This window comes from Lissotriton vulgaris, chromosome 11, assembly GCF_964263255.1.
Source record: "Lissotriton vulgaris chromosome 11, aLisVul1.2, whole genome shotgun sequence".
Classification (NCBI taxonomy): domain Eukaryota; kingdom Metazoa; phylum Chordata; class Amphibia; order Caudata; family Salamandridae; genus Lissotriton; species Lissotriton vulgaris.
In genome coordinates this window covers 1,014,661,426-1,014,677,007 of record NC_141699.1, presented here as the reverse complement: position 1 = coordinate 1,014,677,007, position 15,582 = coordinate 1,014,661,426, and positions in this window count along the sequence as shown.

Below are 15,582 nucleotides of genomic sequence, written 5' to 3'. Positions count from 1 at the left end.
TAAAGGGATCATCTTCAGCACTTAAATGATGGTTTTGCCTGGATTATAAGGGTTACACAAGGCTCTAATTGGAGGTGGGGAGGTTGAGTTTCTCCGTAGGGAATGCCAGCGTCATGGGGGCTTTCCTTGTCACTGCAGGTTGGGGCTCAATGACCGTAGCTTGGGCTCGGTGATAGTGAACCTGCAAGGCGCTTCTCGTGGATTCGGATAAGGAAAGTGTCCTTCGAAGTTTCTGGCAGCAATCGGTGGGGCCAGTGAACGGTGTAGCTGAGATCCTTTTGGTTGTAAGGTTATGGGAGCCTTAGCGTTGTTTCCGAAGTAAGTTACATATGGGGGTTGAGGGGCGGCTCGATGGCCGTCGCTGGGATGCGGTCTGATAGGTAAACGATCCACAGGTATTGGGTTGATGCCGTGGGTACAGCCGACAGCAGCGATTCTTCTGTTGGCACTCCCATGACGCTGATATCCTTTTTGCAGCAAATTATTACATGCTTTTATATGTGTTTTCCCCCAGAAAAAGAGGTCCCTGTGGTTTTCTGCTCTACGGGCTTAGTCTGGCTGTTGAGAAGCAAAAAATCCACTGTACTTCCTACCTACATTGCAGAATGTTTTAGTGTCGCGAGATGAACCAGTGAGGCCGAACAGTGAAAAAACACAGTCTCCTACATTTAACCCAAACGTTTTTCTGTACTGTGGTCTGTAAAAAGTGAGATTTTTGTTTTTGATAAATGAGGAAGTAAAAATAATTGTGATAAAATGAGACAAACACTTTTTTCAACATCTGCCAAAAATTGCTGCTGGATTGTGGGTTGGCAGTGGTTCACGGGTTCATGTGTGGGAAAGAGAAAGGGGTTCAAAAAAATCTGAATCCTGCCAAAAATCATGGAATTCCACCCAGCAGATCAAATGCACAAAAATGGGGAGACTATATTCCACTGGTGACATTTCTCTATGAGCAGATTGGGGGTGCTTCTCATTTTGCATGATGCTCTTACCTCCTCCTACTCAAAATCCATACACCGACAGCCCTGTTCCTTCCGACTTCAGCGTCCATTTTTTTGTTGCATTCCCAGATTTATCCAAACTGGTAAATCTGGGAATGCATCAAAAAGATACGTCTCCCCAGGAGAGGTGTAATGAGGAGACATATCTTTACTTCTACTTGTTACTTCTCTTTAAATGTATGCTGCATCCTGGAACACACATAGACGAATATGCCTCTAAGGATTGTTTTTGTGCAGAAAGGTGACCCTTCCTGCACAAAAACAATCCTGCATGAAATGCAGGCACCCTTGCACCATTGTGCAAGGGTGCCCAAGTTGGCGCCAGACAGCCCATTATGAGCCAGCACAGGGGGAAAGGGTAGGAATGCGCTCCATGCCTTAAATATGGCACATTCTGCCATTTTCCCATTAAAGCAGTGCAGCGCAGCAAGGTGACTTGTTGTACTACGCCACTTTGTAATAAATATGGCCCTAAATGTCAGACCCCATGTTTTTCCCAGGTGCCCACATTTGCAAAATGTTGCAAATACCAAGGTTGTCTAGTCGTGTTTTCACCTCATGGCTCATTCATCCACCATAATAATATACTCTATGCACATTTATCTCAATCATGCAGGTTAATTTCATTCCTGTGTTCTTCCTTTTTCATTGTTTTCCCATCTTTTGTCCCCTTTTTTAAGACTTTACCGCTTATTTTTCATGTTTGAACTGTTCGTTTTCACTTTACGGAAGGGCTCTCCTCTTTTACTGGCCTTCTTTTTGTTGGCTTTAGTGCTCTGGGCACCTTACCACAGCTAAGTTCATTTTTCACAACTGTCTACTAATAGGCTAGAATTGGTAATTCCTTAAAACACTTTTAAGCTGTAATACCTGATTAGAAAAGAGAAGCTAGATCATGTTTTATATCTTTGGAATGGTTATAATAAATCATCTGTAGTGGTAAAGATGGATTTTGCAGTACTATTCTAGAAAGGCCACTTTTAGAAAGTGGACATTTTTCTCTGCTCTAAACTTTGCTCTGCGTGCCTGCAGCCAGTCTCCAATATACGTCTGGCCTGGGTGACAGCTACACTGTGTGCATTCCCTCTAGACAGCCATAAACACAGAAGGTAAGGCTCCTCTGCATTCTGATGGGTCTTCCTGGGCAGGGAGGAATGGGAGGGGTTGACACTTGCATTTCAATAGGTAGTGTTCTGTCCACACACAAAGCACTGATTTACCCACCCCCGGGTTAGCCTCACAAACAGGACTGGGTTAAAAGGAATCCATTGTACACTTCAGAGAGTTCATTTGAAGTCACCCCACACATCAAAGGCACTTTTGAGTATAAGTACTGGGCCTCTGACCCTCTAAAATCAGACATGTCTGGACCTTGAACTGAACATCTATCAGAAGGACTGCTGAGCTGCTTAAAGGACTCAACCGGATTGCTTTTATGGAAGGACTGACTTTCTGCTTGTTGTCCTGATGCCTTCTGCTCCCTGACTCTGCTGGAAGGAGAGTTGGACTCCGCCGTACCTCCAAGTGATCTCCCAGGGCTTGCTGGCTTGCCTCCTGTCTTCTGAAGTATCAGGGGCACAACACTCTTTTTACAATTCTGCTGCTGTGGCTGGGCTCTGCCTTCTCTGAGTTCTGCCCTTTCCTGAGTTATCCCCTTCAAGCTCTGGGACTCAGAAGTGTGTTCTGCAGCTGCTTTCATCACCTACAGCTCTTGGGCCCATGATCTTTTGGGCTCTTTGCGACTGTGAACGGGCCCATTCGTACTGGGATTGTGTCGCTCACTTGAAGGATCAGTGCAAGTCTCAGCAGTATCATCTCCTCGCACAGGAAATCTGCTGTCCACAATGCCCAGGCATATCTTCACGTCTGCAGGATCATCGATAGCGACGCTCTACTTGATCCCATCGACCATCTCCCCTGCAAATGGGGCTCTTGGCTCAGCTTGAGACGGTAAAACTTCAGCGGGACATGTTGGAACTGTATCTGACCCACGCTCCATCTTGGTTGGCCTGATCTTTGGATTTACCCAGGCCTAGCGTAAATTAAACTTTTAGTGCTTTTTACTCCTAAGCACTGTTTTTGGTTTATTCTTTAAAAAATTCATAACTCCGTTGTACTAACTGGATTTTAGTCTTATTAGTCTTGTTTTATTCATAAAAATATAAATCTATATCTTGAAACCTATGTGTTGTCATTTTGTGGTGTATTCATTGTGCTACTATGTGTGTGTTGCACACATACTTTACACATTGCCTTTGTAGATAAGCTTGACTGCTATGTGCCAAGCTACCAGAGGGAGAGCACAGGTTATCTTACTGTGTATCAAACTTATCCTGACTAGAGTTGTGGTTCCTGCTTGGCCTGGGTACATATCTCAGCCAACCAGAAATAAAATTTCTAACAAGTAGTTCTGTTATTAAAGTGTTTTTTCACTATAGAGAAAATGTTCTTAGGGCCTCATTTATGGCATTTTGCCGTAGGGTAGCACAGCAAGGTACATTGCTGCTCTGTCCTACATCAAAGTGGAAGGGCAGGAATGTATGTAAGCAATACAGTGCATTCCTGTCCTTTCTGCCTGGGCAGCCAAGCACCAATTTAGGCACCTTTGCATTATAGATTACGGTGCAAAGGTGTCTCCATTGCATGCAGGATTGTTTTTGAGCAGGAAGGGGCACCTTCCTGCACAAAAAGATTCCTACGACGCATTTTACACTTTCTATGTGCGCTGCAATATGCAGCACTCATGGAAAGAGGAAAAAACTATAATAAATAAATATATTTCTCCTCATTACACCTCACCTCACGAGGCGTAAAGATATCACTTTGTAAATCTGGGGCAGCGTCAAATTCCATGGGAATTGCTTGGGAAAACCCTTCGCAAAGCCCATGGAACGCATCCCAGGCACAGGACAAGCCAACGCAGAGATTTGTGCTGAGTGCCTCACTCATCATTTATGAAGCCACGCAGGGTGGCTTTGCTTGGCATCCCTAATCTGTACGAGAGCCCTGCGTCACACATGTACCACTTTACCTGGTGCAAAAGTGATGCAGGGCTCTCTTACATAAGCCTTAAAGTTTGGCAGTATGCACTATCATGTGTCCTATTGTGACATAAGTGTAATAGCCTATCAATTCCAATGCACATTTTGGTATTTATGATTGTCAACATTAAAGGCAAGTTAACTATAACAACTATACTTGTTGATTGTCTTTTTCCTTGCAGGTTCTTTAACGGATTGATATTTCTGTCCCTGCAACGCTGTCATCTTTAGCCATTGTAATATGTTCCTTTGCACAACAGAGTTGGTGTTTCTCACAATGTCATAGCACAGTAACTTTATTATTTTTATATCAGAGTTACAAATTATATATCTAAAATAATATAAGAGTCTCCATATGTTAACTCCTCATAACATCACATATTGAATACACCTGCAGTGGGGCTATTAAGAAAGACAGCAGTCATTGTTTTTTGTCACCAATCAAAAGTTGATATCATCGACCTTGCATATCTGGCTATTTATCTTTCCTTAATATTTATTTTTTAGATCATGCATCTGAATTGATGATGTTTTAAATATCTATTGACTTTGCAAAATTAGCTAGGCACCCAGTAAACAAACCTAATGAGCCTGCAGCCTACTTGAAGATTCTAATGGAATTATTTAGCAAAATTATGCATCTGATTAAAAGTGGATATATAACACAGCTTGTCTTTTTTCAAAGTTTGATCCTTTGGAATCCAAATGGGAGTAAAGATAGTTTGCATTCTTATTAACAGGGCATCACTATATCTGCAAGCACATCAGGTACTGCTATTTTGGCTTTAACTGATACTTGGTGTGGCTGATTCCCAGTGGTGATGCGCAGTCTTTTCCCTAAAGAATTTTGAAATTTTTATGCTGATATCGAAAGGGCATGCATATACCTTTAGATTTTCAGAGTGCTAGAGGTAAGGCTGATCATATGACGCCTATGATTTAAAATGGACTCCGAGGCGACTTTCGTTGCCAAAGGTGCAATTTTCCAAATATATTTACTGACTATGAGAGCAATTAGTAGGTACACCTAGGGCCTGATTGCAGGTCAGGTGGTTTTTCCACCTGAATTGTGCATTACATGCTTTGACAGCTGCAGCTGGCATCTATTGGGAGCGGTGGGGGGCAAATGGCGGGTGCAAGAACATGGAAAGGTCTTAGGAGCCAGCGGAGAGTGTTTGGGGCATATTTACAAGGGGATTGTGCCACTGATACGCCACTTTTATCAACGTTAAAGTGGTGCAATGTCCTTCATTATATTTACAAAGTGGCGTTAAGCCACCTTTTGTGGGGTAATGCCACTTTGTATATGGTACAACCTTTCACGCAGGTATCTGCATGAAAAGCCCCCGCTGTTTTGGCATGGATTGAATTGTTATACTGCAGGCCGGTGGCAAAAGTCCTCATTAATGGACACAGTTCCCAAACTTTTAGTATCACGAGAGGGACACGGCAAGGGTGCCCCCTCTCCCCCTTGCATTTCGCAATAGCGACGGAGCCACTGGCTGCTAAACTAAGACAACACCACTATGATAAAGCTCTCCGCTGTAATCTACGCCAGGTACTATTATCATTATATGCGGACGACATCACTCTGTGTGTGCGAGACCCCCAGTGAAATCTGAATCCGATATTGAGAGAATGTATTATTTTTGGGCGCCTCTCGGGAGTTCAGATAAACTGGGGAAAATCATGCCTTTTTCCGTTGACTGCGGCCACAGCGCGATTCTCACCAGATTTTCCTCTGGAATGGTGTGGGGACAATGTGAAATATCTGGGGATCAAACTTACAAAGGACAGGGAAGAACTTATGAGACTAAATTATGGCACAGCCATGAACAACATAACAGAAGCGTCACACGCTGGGTGGCACTGCCTCTCTCCATGGCAAGGCGCCCTTCCTTAATTAAGAAGGTAGTACTCCCTTCTGTATTTATTTCTGAATATCCCCTTTTATCCGGGATTTTTTTTCTTCAAATCCCTTAGATCGGAGATGATACGTCTGGTGTGGGGGGGAAAATAGCCTAGAATGCAATGGGAGGTGATAGTAAGAGCATATTCGCAAGGCGGTTTTGGCATACAGGATTTTGAGCTTTATTTCCTGAGTGGGCAGGCCCACTATGCCTGGTTCTGTGTGAACCAGCCTAAATACATGCCGCAAGTGGCGGCAGAACACTGGCTGTCGCACCCCATACCACTTAAGGGAGCGCTATATGTGGGTAATTGAGAGGAGAGATAGGGCAGCCAACGCTCTCACGGGCACGATAATGGCCTGGAAGCGCATGCAGCAGATGTTGGACGTGCCCATGACATATTAGCCCCTACTACCCCTTGCTTATCACCCCCCCATGCCTCTATTACAGAAAGGAGTCTTTCGGAATTTCCAGCAGAGGACTCAAGTGCATACCTGGGGAGACCTGTACCACGAAGGCCAATTCCGTAGTATAGACCACTTAGTTCAATCCGCGCAGAAGACGCCGCTAGATGTCTTTCTTTACCTTAAACTGAGAATTGGGATAAGGGATATTACTCCTGATTTTCCTGCGGAGCCACAGGTGCTCACCCCGCTGCAACTTGTATTGGAGAGGACCTCACCCAGACGGTTGGTTTCACTGATATATAGCTCGGTACACACACAAAGGTTGACCATACCTCTGCCTTCGCGTGGGAAATGGGATGAGGAGTTGGGCTTCGAGCTATTGGGCGAACAATGGCAAGAGAGCTGTCTGCAAACTGAACGGGTATCTGCTAGTAGTAGACTTAGGCTCACACATTATACATTTCTACACAGACTATATTATACCCCAGCAAAGATGTACAGGTTCAAATTGAGAGAAGATGATAGGTGTAATAGGTGTCATACGGAGGGGGCAGACTTCCTTCATTTAGCGTGGGAGTGCCCTGAGGTGGCGGCATACTGGGATAGTGTATTTCAGGCATTGCACGAAATGATCGATACACCAGTGGAGGCCACACCGCTTACAGCGCTACTGGGGTATGTCAAACCAGTCTGCTCAGAGTACAGTAAATTCACCGCGCTAGCACTCCTCATGGCTAAGAGACAGATAGCGTGCCGATGGGGCAGGGGCCGGGCACCAAAGTTTAAGGAATGTATTGCTGATTTGGTTGTGTGCCAGGAGAGCCTCTCCACCTATGCAAAACAAATTCCAGTGGCCTCCCGGCCCAGAGATGTGTGGGCCCCACAACGGTGCTATTTGCTGGCTCACCCGAGGGAGGAAGAGTGATAGACTAAAGGGACGTATGTGAGAAGGTGTGGTGGGCGGGGACGGCTGGGGTGGTAGAGACAGGAGAACTAATGACTGAGGCAGTAGGTACGCTGACTATTGGCAACAGTAGCCGAGGTTACAGAGCTGCTTCCAGATGTATGGATATTGCTCATGCTTCAGCTGCTGTATTGTTATGTTTGCATAATTAAGGACTGCCGTGGAGTATTTTGATGCCCATATTACTCACAATGAACGCAGAAATTTTGTAATTGTTGTATTTTGAGGTACCTTGAATCGACATAGAAGAGATGTATGCACTGTTGAGGGAGACCTGCCCTGTATCACAAAATGATGCCTGTTGATGCTTTAAAACTGTACATTTGAAAAGCAATAAACAGATGTTTAAAAAAAAGGTATCTGCATGAAAAGGGTGTGGAATAAGGGTGGGCGTAAAATCCGTTTCGCGGGCGAATTTGCGGATTTTCCGTGATCCGCGAATCTCGCGAAATCGCGGTAAAATCCGCGAATCAGCGGGGACGAATTTTCAGCCAAGCAAGGGTTACAGCAGCAGGTGCAAAAGTTGAACCTAATTTCTTTGTAACCTTTTACAAAAGGGTTACAAACAAATTAACTTCAACTTGGACACCTGCTGCTAATTGCTTCCTGGCGCCTTGTTGCCTACTTGCAACTATTCTCTGACCCTGCTCTGACCCTTGAAGCAGGGTCAGAGAATAGTTACAAGTAGGCAACGAGGCACCTGTCCAAGGAATTAAACCTCATCAGGAAGCACTTACAGATATAAAAAACAGGAAGAAGGGAGAGGATGGCAAATACACCCATTTTGAGTTGTCAGGAGGGGTTAAACTAATTTTCATATGCATTTTGCTAAAAATAAAAAGCTGTATGTTCTGTAGGGGCAACTCAGGAATCTGGCCCTTCAGCGATCCGGCTTCTCTTTCTTTCTCTCGTTCTCTCTCTCCCTCTCTCTTTCCCTCTCTTTCTCTCTATTTATCCATCTATCTATCCATCTATCTATCTATCTATCTATCTATCTATCTATCTATCTATCTATCTATCTATCTATCTATCTATCTATCTATCTATCTATCTATCTATCTATCTATCTATCTATCTATCTATCTATCTATCTATCCATCTATCTATCTATCTATCTATCTATCTATCTATCTATCTATCTATCTATCTATCTATCTATCTATCTATCTATCTATCTCTCTCCCTCTCCCATAAACGACTGCATGGGTAACTTCGCTATGCAAGCGGCTCGCGAAGACGCAAACATCCCCGCGAACATGCAAAAAACCCCGTGAACACACAAAAAACCCCGCGAACACACAAAAGCGCAAATTCGCACAAATTCGCGAATTTTGCGGATTGCGAATTCGCAAATTCGCGAATCGCGAATTCGCAAAATTTGCCCATGCTTAGTGTGGAACGACTATTGCTTTGGTTGTTCCATTGCTTTTTGGCGCCACTGCAGTGTTACAAGGATCTGTAAATGTGAGGCAGTGCCAAAAACTAACGCTGTTACTGATACTGAATTCTGTAGCACAATTAAAAAGAGCAAAAGGCCATTACTAATTGTTTATGTGCAGGAAGGGACAACTTCCTGCACATAAACAATCATTAAAGAATGGTAATGTGCTACACATAGAAGTAGAAAATCACAAATTTTGATTGTTGCCAGCAACATTGTGTGGCATGACGAGCACGATGATGCCACTTATTTCCATCTTGCACTCGATTGCTGATACCCGGACTTTGGATAACATGGCTACGAGCATTAGCTCGGTAATGCATGAATATCGCTGACTTTTCAGCGATATTCATGCAATGCGGCCGATTTTTATCGCATTTGCGATAAACCTTGGTAATACCAAGATTTATTGCGATAAAAATCGCTGCAGCTTAGCGGTAAATTTTTGTATCTAACCAAGCAATAGTGATAATTATCGCTATTGCTTGGTAATATGCCCCTCTGTTTTCTGTTGTTTATGAGCTACATATATAACTATTTTTAATTGAAACAAAAAAAGTTTCTTCCTCGCATCTACAAATCATACTGTATGATACAGTGTAACCGAGGCAAAGGAAATCTTTGATTAATTAAATGATGCTTTCACTATCACAATGAAATTTCAAATATCTCACACTTTGAAAATGAACAAACAAGAGAACATACATACCAATATCCTATGTGGTAAATGCAACATAAAAGATTCGGCAGAAATGAAAAGTTGACACAGGTTTGTGTTGAAAAACATGTTCATATTTTTACCAAGCACAAATGGTAACATTGAATGCGTTCAAGATGCAGAGTAAACACACTAACTACGGGGTTATTCTGCTGTGCCTAAACAATGCTAGTGATGATAATGTTTGAGATTACCCTTGTGTTCTTGGGCATTGTGCAGTTGTCAGGTGGTAGAGCTGGTGGAAGTGGTGCAGGTGCAAAATTTGTTGTTGGTGGTAGTGGTTCAGGTGTCTCTGTATAATCACTTCCTTGCATTTGCCATGAAGATTAAAATTGGTATTTTTTGGCTTATCACCTCTATCATCTTCATGGCAAAGGGATGGGGTCTTGCACTGTATTCCCGAAACGTCCTTAGTTGTTTTTCGTGAATCTATGTCATGTTTTCATAACATTTATGCAACACTACCCAAGGCACATTTATGCCTGTTAGTTTCTGATGGAGTTCTTTAAGTGAGTCTGCAATCTCACACAGAGCAACACCAAATGATGTGATGCACATCACTCTGTTGCTGGTAAAACTGATCTAGCACTAGTCCATGCCAACCCCTCCCTTTATGAGTGGCCCTCTCACATTGTCATCAAGTTTACCAACTTTGAGAGAGGTGGAACCTAGAAGGCTGTGGGAAGATTTATGAATAGTGGATGCTTTCTCCTCACCAGGGGTGCGATCTCCCTCAAATGATTGAGAAAAGATATGAGATGCACCTTCATGGAAGAGCGTGTAAGATAATTTACAGGGAGATCTGTGATGTGAGGGCTTTGTGTAGGTGACTGCTGCAAAAGGGATGTATGACATTACAACGCATGCTTTTACATCGCATGCTTTTACATCGCAGGTTTTACAAAGCATGCTGTTACAACGCATAGTGTTGAGGTGTGCTGTATAGTGAATAGTTTAATTTACTATTCTAACTCCAGTCCCCGTGGATAGTAGGGAAGGTGTTGGATAGTAAATTAAATCTATTCCCTATCCTAGAGCACCCCCCAGCGCAATGCGTTGTAATGGCATGCGATGTAAGGCTTGCGATGTAAAGGCATGTGTTGTAAAGGCATGCGCTGTAAAAGTTGCGTTGAAAAGGATGTTCCCCCTGCAAAAGCAAACATAGCATCTGTGTGTACTTGGCTAATAGCTGGGTAACGTCATCCTCAGAAAGGTTCTAGGAGGAACTGGTTCCAGGGCGTGAAGTGGTCTTCTTTAAAGGTTTTATTTGTGGGAGCTCTTCTTCCAAGTCCTCCTCCTTTGCCTCCTTGACCAACTCCTGGTCCTCCTCTGCTTGGTGAGCAGCGTGAACTGCGGCTATTGGTGCTTGGAGTCAAATCCGATTCTCTACTCAGATTGCCTTCAGCTATTCTCCACTTGTAGATAGATCAGCATCATTGTCTGACTCAATCTCCCAATTACCTGAGAAAAGAACATTTCAAGAGGTGAAGTAAATCACATCAACGTTTGTGCCACATTCTGAGTACAGTACTGTAATAAACATTATGCTACAAAAAAAGTATAAAATGAGTACAATGCAAGCCTTAGACATCATCTGCCATTAAAGGCTGAGCCACAGATGAAAATATTATATCTCCACATTGTAAACTCACCAGCTACAGCCACAGAGATGACTGTTTGGTGATCCCCTGTGACGTTAGTTTCTGAACCTGGGATCTTGTAGATGGTTTTTCCAAAGTATGTCCATATGCAGAAGCAACAGAGATACAATGTAGGTTCAATTGATATTGCCAGTCTATAGAAATCATTATAACCAAAAATGCAGGTACTTTAGAGAGACAAACGGGAGCTTATTATCTACCATGAAATAAATCTTTCAACATTTATTATACTAACAATACAGAAAAAAAGATTTTTTGAATCTATAAATGACGATATATAAGAGATAGAACCGAAGGTTCCCAGATTTACCTGACAGACGGATGGTAGGATACAGAATGAATGATACCAGGAAGTCCTGTGATGTCCGAGTTTAGGACATTTTGAAGATTGACACCAGGAGCTGTAAGATGTAAAAGAAAAGGTTGGCATATTAAGCATGGTGCCAACAGGGATGTGTGACAATATACATACAGGTGCCCTGTCAGGAAGAACTAAATACACTAGCTCCTAGGGGAAAAAGCAGAGATTGAATTTACCTTTGTGTACCACCTGAATGCTTGGTGGTGCCAGTTCCGGCACAACACAGCAATTGGAGCAGAAGTCGAAGTTCTGGCAGATGGTGGATAACAGAACAACATATGGCATTAAAAATGAAAAATACATTATATACTATAGATTAGTGTACCAGTAGTCATGAGAAGGAGAGATTTAGCTACAGTTAAAAGACATGGCAAAATACATATTGACATTTCTTATTTGGATAAAAGAAATTGAGAACAATCATCTATAGAGTGTTAGTAATATTATTAGCACAGGGTAGCTTGTTAGTGATGGAGCAAGGTGGTGAAACAAAATTGTGTGTTCCCCTTGTGAAATCATACTCCAATAACCATAACTTGTATTAATGAAACGTCGTGCATGTATAACCAGCTTAGAATAAGAAATGCACCTACACAAACACATGCGGGAAATTAATCCTGCTTGTGTTGCAATACTAATCAACTAACTATGTGATTTTGTCATGTCCTAAACTAAAAGGCAGCTTTAAATTAATGGCATGCGGCATATATGTGCTTTTGTCTGTGTTTTTGTGTAAAAATGTGAAGATGAAGTAAGTATAATGCGCTTAAATGTAGCTATTTGCTAGGTAAATACTAATTGGGAAAACCTTAGTAAGGGGGCAGGTAAACAGAAGGGTTAATCGACTTAAATTAACGTTCGTTTGTGTTTGTTTCTATGATAGTTCCCATTTCTGAGTCGTGAGGCCTAAGAAAAAATGGAGTCACTTGATTATTGAGGCCAAAAATGAACTGAGCATGCGCGAGTCAAAGACTAAATTTGAATGCGGGCTGCTTGTGCCTGGAGTGAGAATAGTTCAAGGACAGACTGGCCTGGAAGTGCAGATGGCTGCCAAGTGATGAGCACAGTGGTACAGAATGTGAGAAAGTTTGGTAAAGTTACCAACCGAGAACCAGACTAGGCTGGACATTTAATAAAACAATAGACCCATTAGAAAAATTGCGGACGGAAGGAAACTTGAGTTTCGATGAAGAGATGATGTTCATCCACCGCAAAATTGTCCAATCAGAACTCGCCTTTAAGTCAAAAGATACACTTTTAGTTAGATAGAACTAGTGAAAAAGGTATAAAAAGTGCTGATTTTACTGAAGGGTATCGCTTCCTTCAATTTCCTCTCGAGATGCTGCCGGACTTTACATTTTTCCTGAGATGTAAGAAACCTGCCTAACTCTGTTTTTCTTTTACAGGGTAATGCGCTTTATCTGAGAGTCTAGATAGGGAGGTTAGGAGAATAGGTAAATGTTTGGGAACTATCATGTCTTTTGCTAATATCTGATCTTTTAAAATGAGGAAAATATTTATTCTTAATTTTCCTTAAATAAATGATTTAACTGTCCTAAATCTGAATCTTTATATACTTAAATGTCGAATTTTCTGAATAAAATAAATAAAAGTGAATATTAGACATGCTGAATTTGCTATTAATAAAAATTAGATAAATAGAGAATCAAGCTGGTCTTGAGTTTCCCTACGCCTAATTATCTTACTAGCAGATCTCTCGATCTCGATGGTGGTGTGTCTAATAAAATTGTCGTATTTTAAGAAACCATGGTAAATACATCTAAACTGCAGGTGTAAATAGTATAAATATGAAGTTTAGTTTTTAGGCACTCCGCTAGGATACAGCAGCTTTTCTTTTGAAATTCACTGATCCATGGAGTAAAGTGTAAGTGTTTAGGAGTGATTCGCAGTGATATGGGCCCCACTGTTTGATAGTATGTTGGAAATTATACTTCAGGGAGAGGTGATATGTCTTTAGAAATTATTTCCGGAGAAGCGCTGCCTCATTAGCATAGGGACAAAGGGACATACCTATCTGTGTAGGTGGTTTGTGAGATAAGACACAAACTGTATATTGCCCTGCTACATTTACACATACTTCTGCCACAGCTGAAGAATCAATCCAGCTCTATGAAGAGTGATTGAATAAACATTCATATAACATGTATACATTTTAGGGCTCGTGCTTCAAGGTGTTTAGGGGGGGTATATATATATGATGTGAAACTAACAATGCAAGTATGAGTGTAGGACAAATATGGATGAGTGATTGTAGGTTTGCTTTTATAGAGACAGAGATGGCTGCTAGGTTTTCATAGTCAATGCTTGACTAAGAAGGCCAGAAACAGTTTTTGTACCTAAAAGCTGCAATTATTGTCTTATTTAAATCACTATAAACCCAGGACCACAAGTTCATAATTCAAACAAAGAATTAGAAGTGGCTTAATTAGTCATTCATGGACCTTGAAACCTTGCTAGTGCTAGCTTTGGAAAGTAAGGGGTGTGGGTGGCTAATGATGTTACCGGACATCATATTATTGTTGTCCTGAAGTGGCAGCCAATATACCAGCTAGGGTGTATTGTGGAGAGGACGTCCTTGTCAAGGGAGGAGAGAAGGAGATGGGCTCAAGTTGGTTCTCCAGGGAGAACTTGAGCCAGTTGAATCTGAGAGAACTTCCCATTCACCCACCTTCTCTCCTCTTGCATTTTTTTTCTTAAAGTCCTCTAAGGTCTATATCTACTGCCCCAATGCATTGACTTAGACAGTTACCTCTTGCCATAAAACTGACTTTTGGGTTCCACTGAAGGGGAATAGATGCAGTCCATGTCCTTTGGTGCTACACTACTAAGCGTAGCGCTATCGCAGGAAGAAACGCTAGGCTGCACCATATCGTTGTAAATATGGTGCAGCCTTGCATTTCAGAAGTGCCAGGGAGAGGCGTTAAGCCAGGAAGGCTAACTAACGCCTCTCTCCTCCCCTTCCTTGTAAATATCCCCTTAGTTTGTTGTTCCTGTGGTAAGATATTTGCCCCAAATTACTCCTAATTACTCAAGGGTTATTTTTACAGGTTCAAATGTGGGTTTAAAAACTGCAGGAGTCAGCCTACATATTTTTCCTGTGTCAGCATAGTGGATGGCACAATATTTGCTGTTGTATACAGATTACATGTAACTTTTCAATGCCATTGATCTATTCCCTACACCATATACAGTGGCCTTTCTGGGAAATTAAATATTTAGGAGTTAGCTAATTTTAATATATTTTAGGGGTCCGAGCACATACATTAGTGACTCTATAGCAGTGGCCCACTCTAAGGAGATCGAGAACTAGCAGGATCAGTCCATAAATGAATGCGGGTGACCTTGCAAAAAGAGGCACTTTCTCAAAGTGGTGTTGAGCATTGTTGTTTTCCTGTTTCAGAAAATGTTCTTCAAATTATTGTTCTTGGAGAAAGACCCTTGTCTCTTTGCAGTTGCACACACAGTGTCTTTCCAATTCCATAGTATCTCAAGGCTTCACAAAATGCCTGTTTTATCTGCATCAAGTCTTCAGAGGTAAGGTAACATGCACACCTCCAGGTGCTTACAATTTATGAAAGTTTTGACAGCCAATCCTAAAACAGTTTGGAACAAGTCACACTTCAAAGCAAATGATATGTTCTCTAGAAATCACTTTGTGTGCTTTGGCGAACTCGGGACGCGGGCCCCATCAAAAGTCCTTGTTGTTGCAAATTGGTTTGGTCCTACCTTTTTTTGGTCTCTTGTTTTGCCAGCCTCATGTAATAATGCTAAAAGTAAATAAAAATGTGTTTATACATACATATGTGTATGTGTGTGTATGTATGTGTATATTTATATATGTGTGGGTATATATAGATATGTGTGTATGCGCAGAAATATATATATATATATATATATTCATCACACATTGCCCTGAAGCAAGAATGCCCACGGGAGCTTTTGACATCGGACCATGAGGCGCAGTCGGGCTTATGTGAATGGGAACAGACATTTCACTGCAGCCCACTTGGGATTTTATTTATTTGAAGTGAAAGACACTGAGGCTGAACAGAAC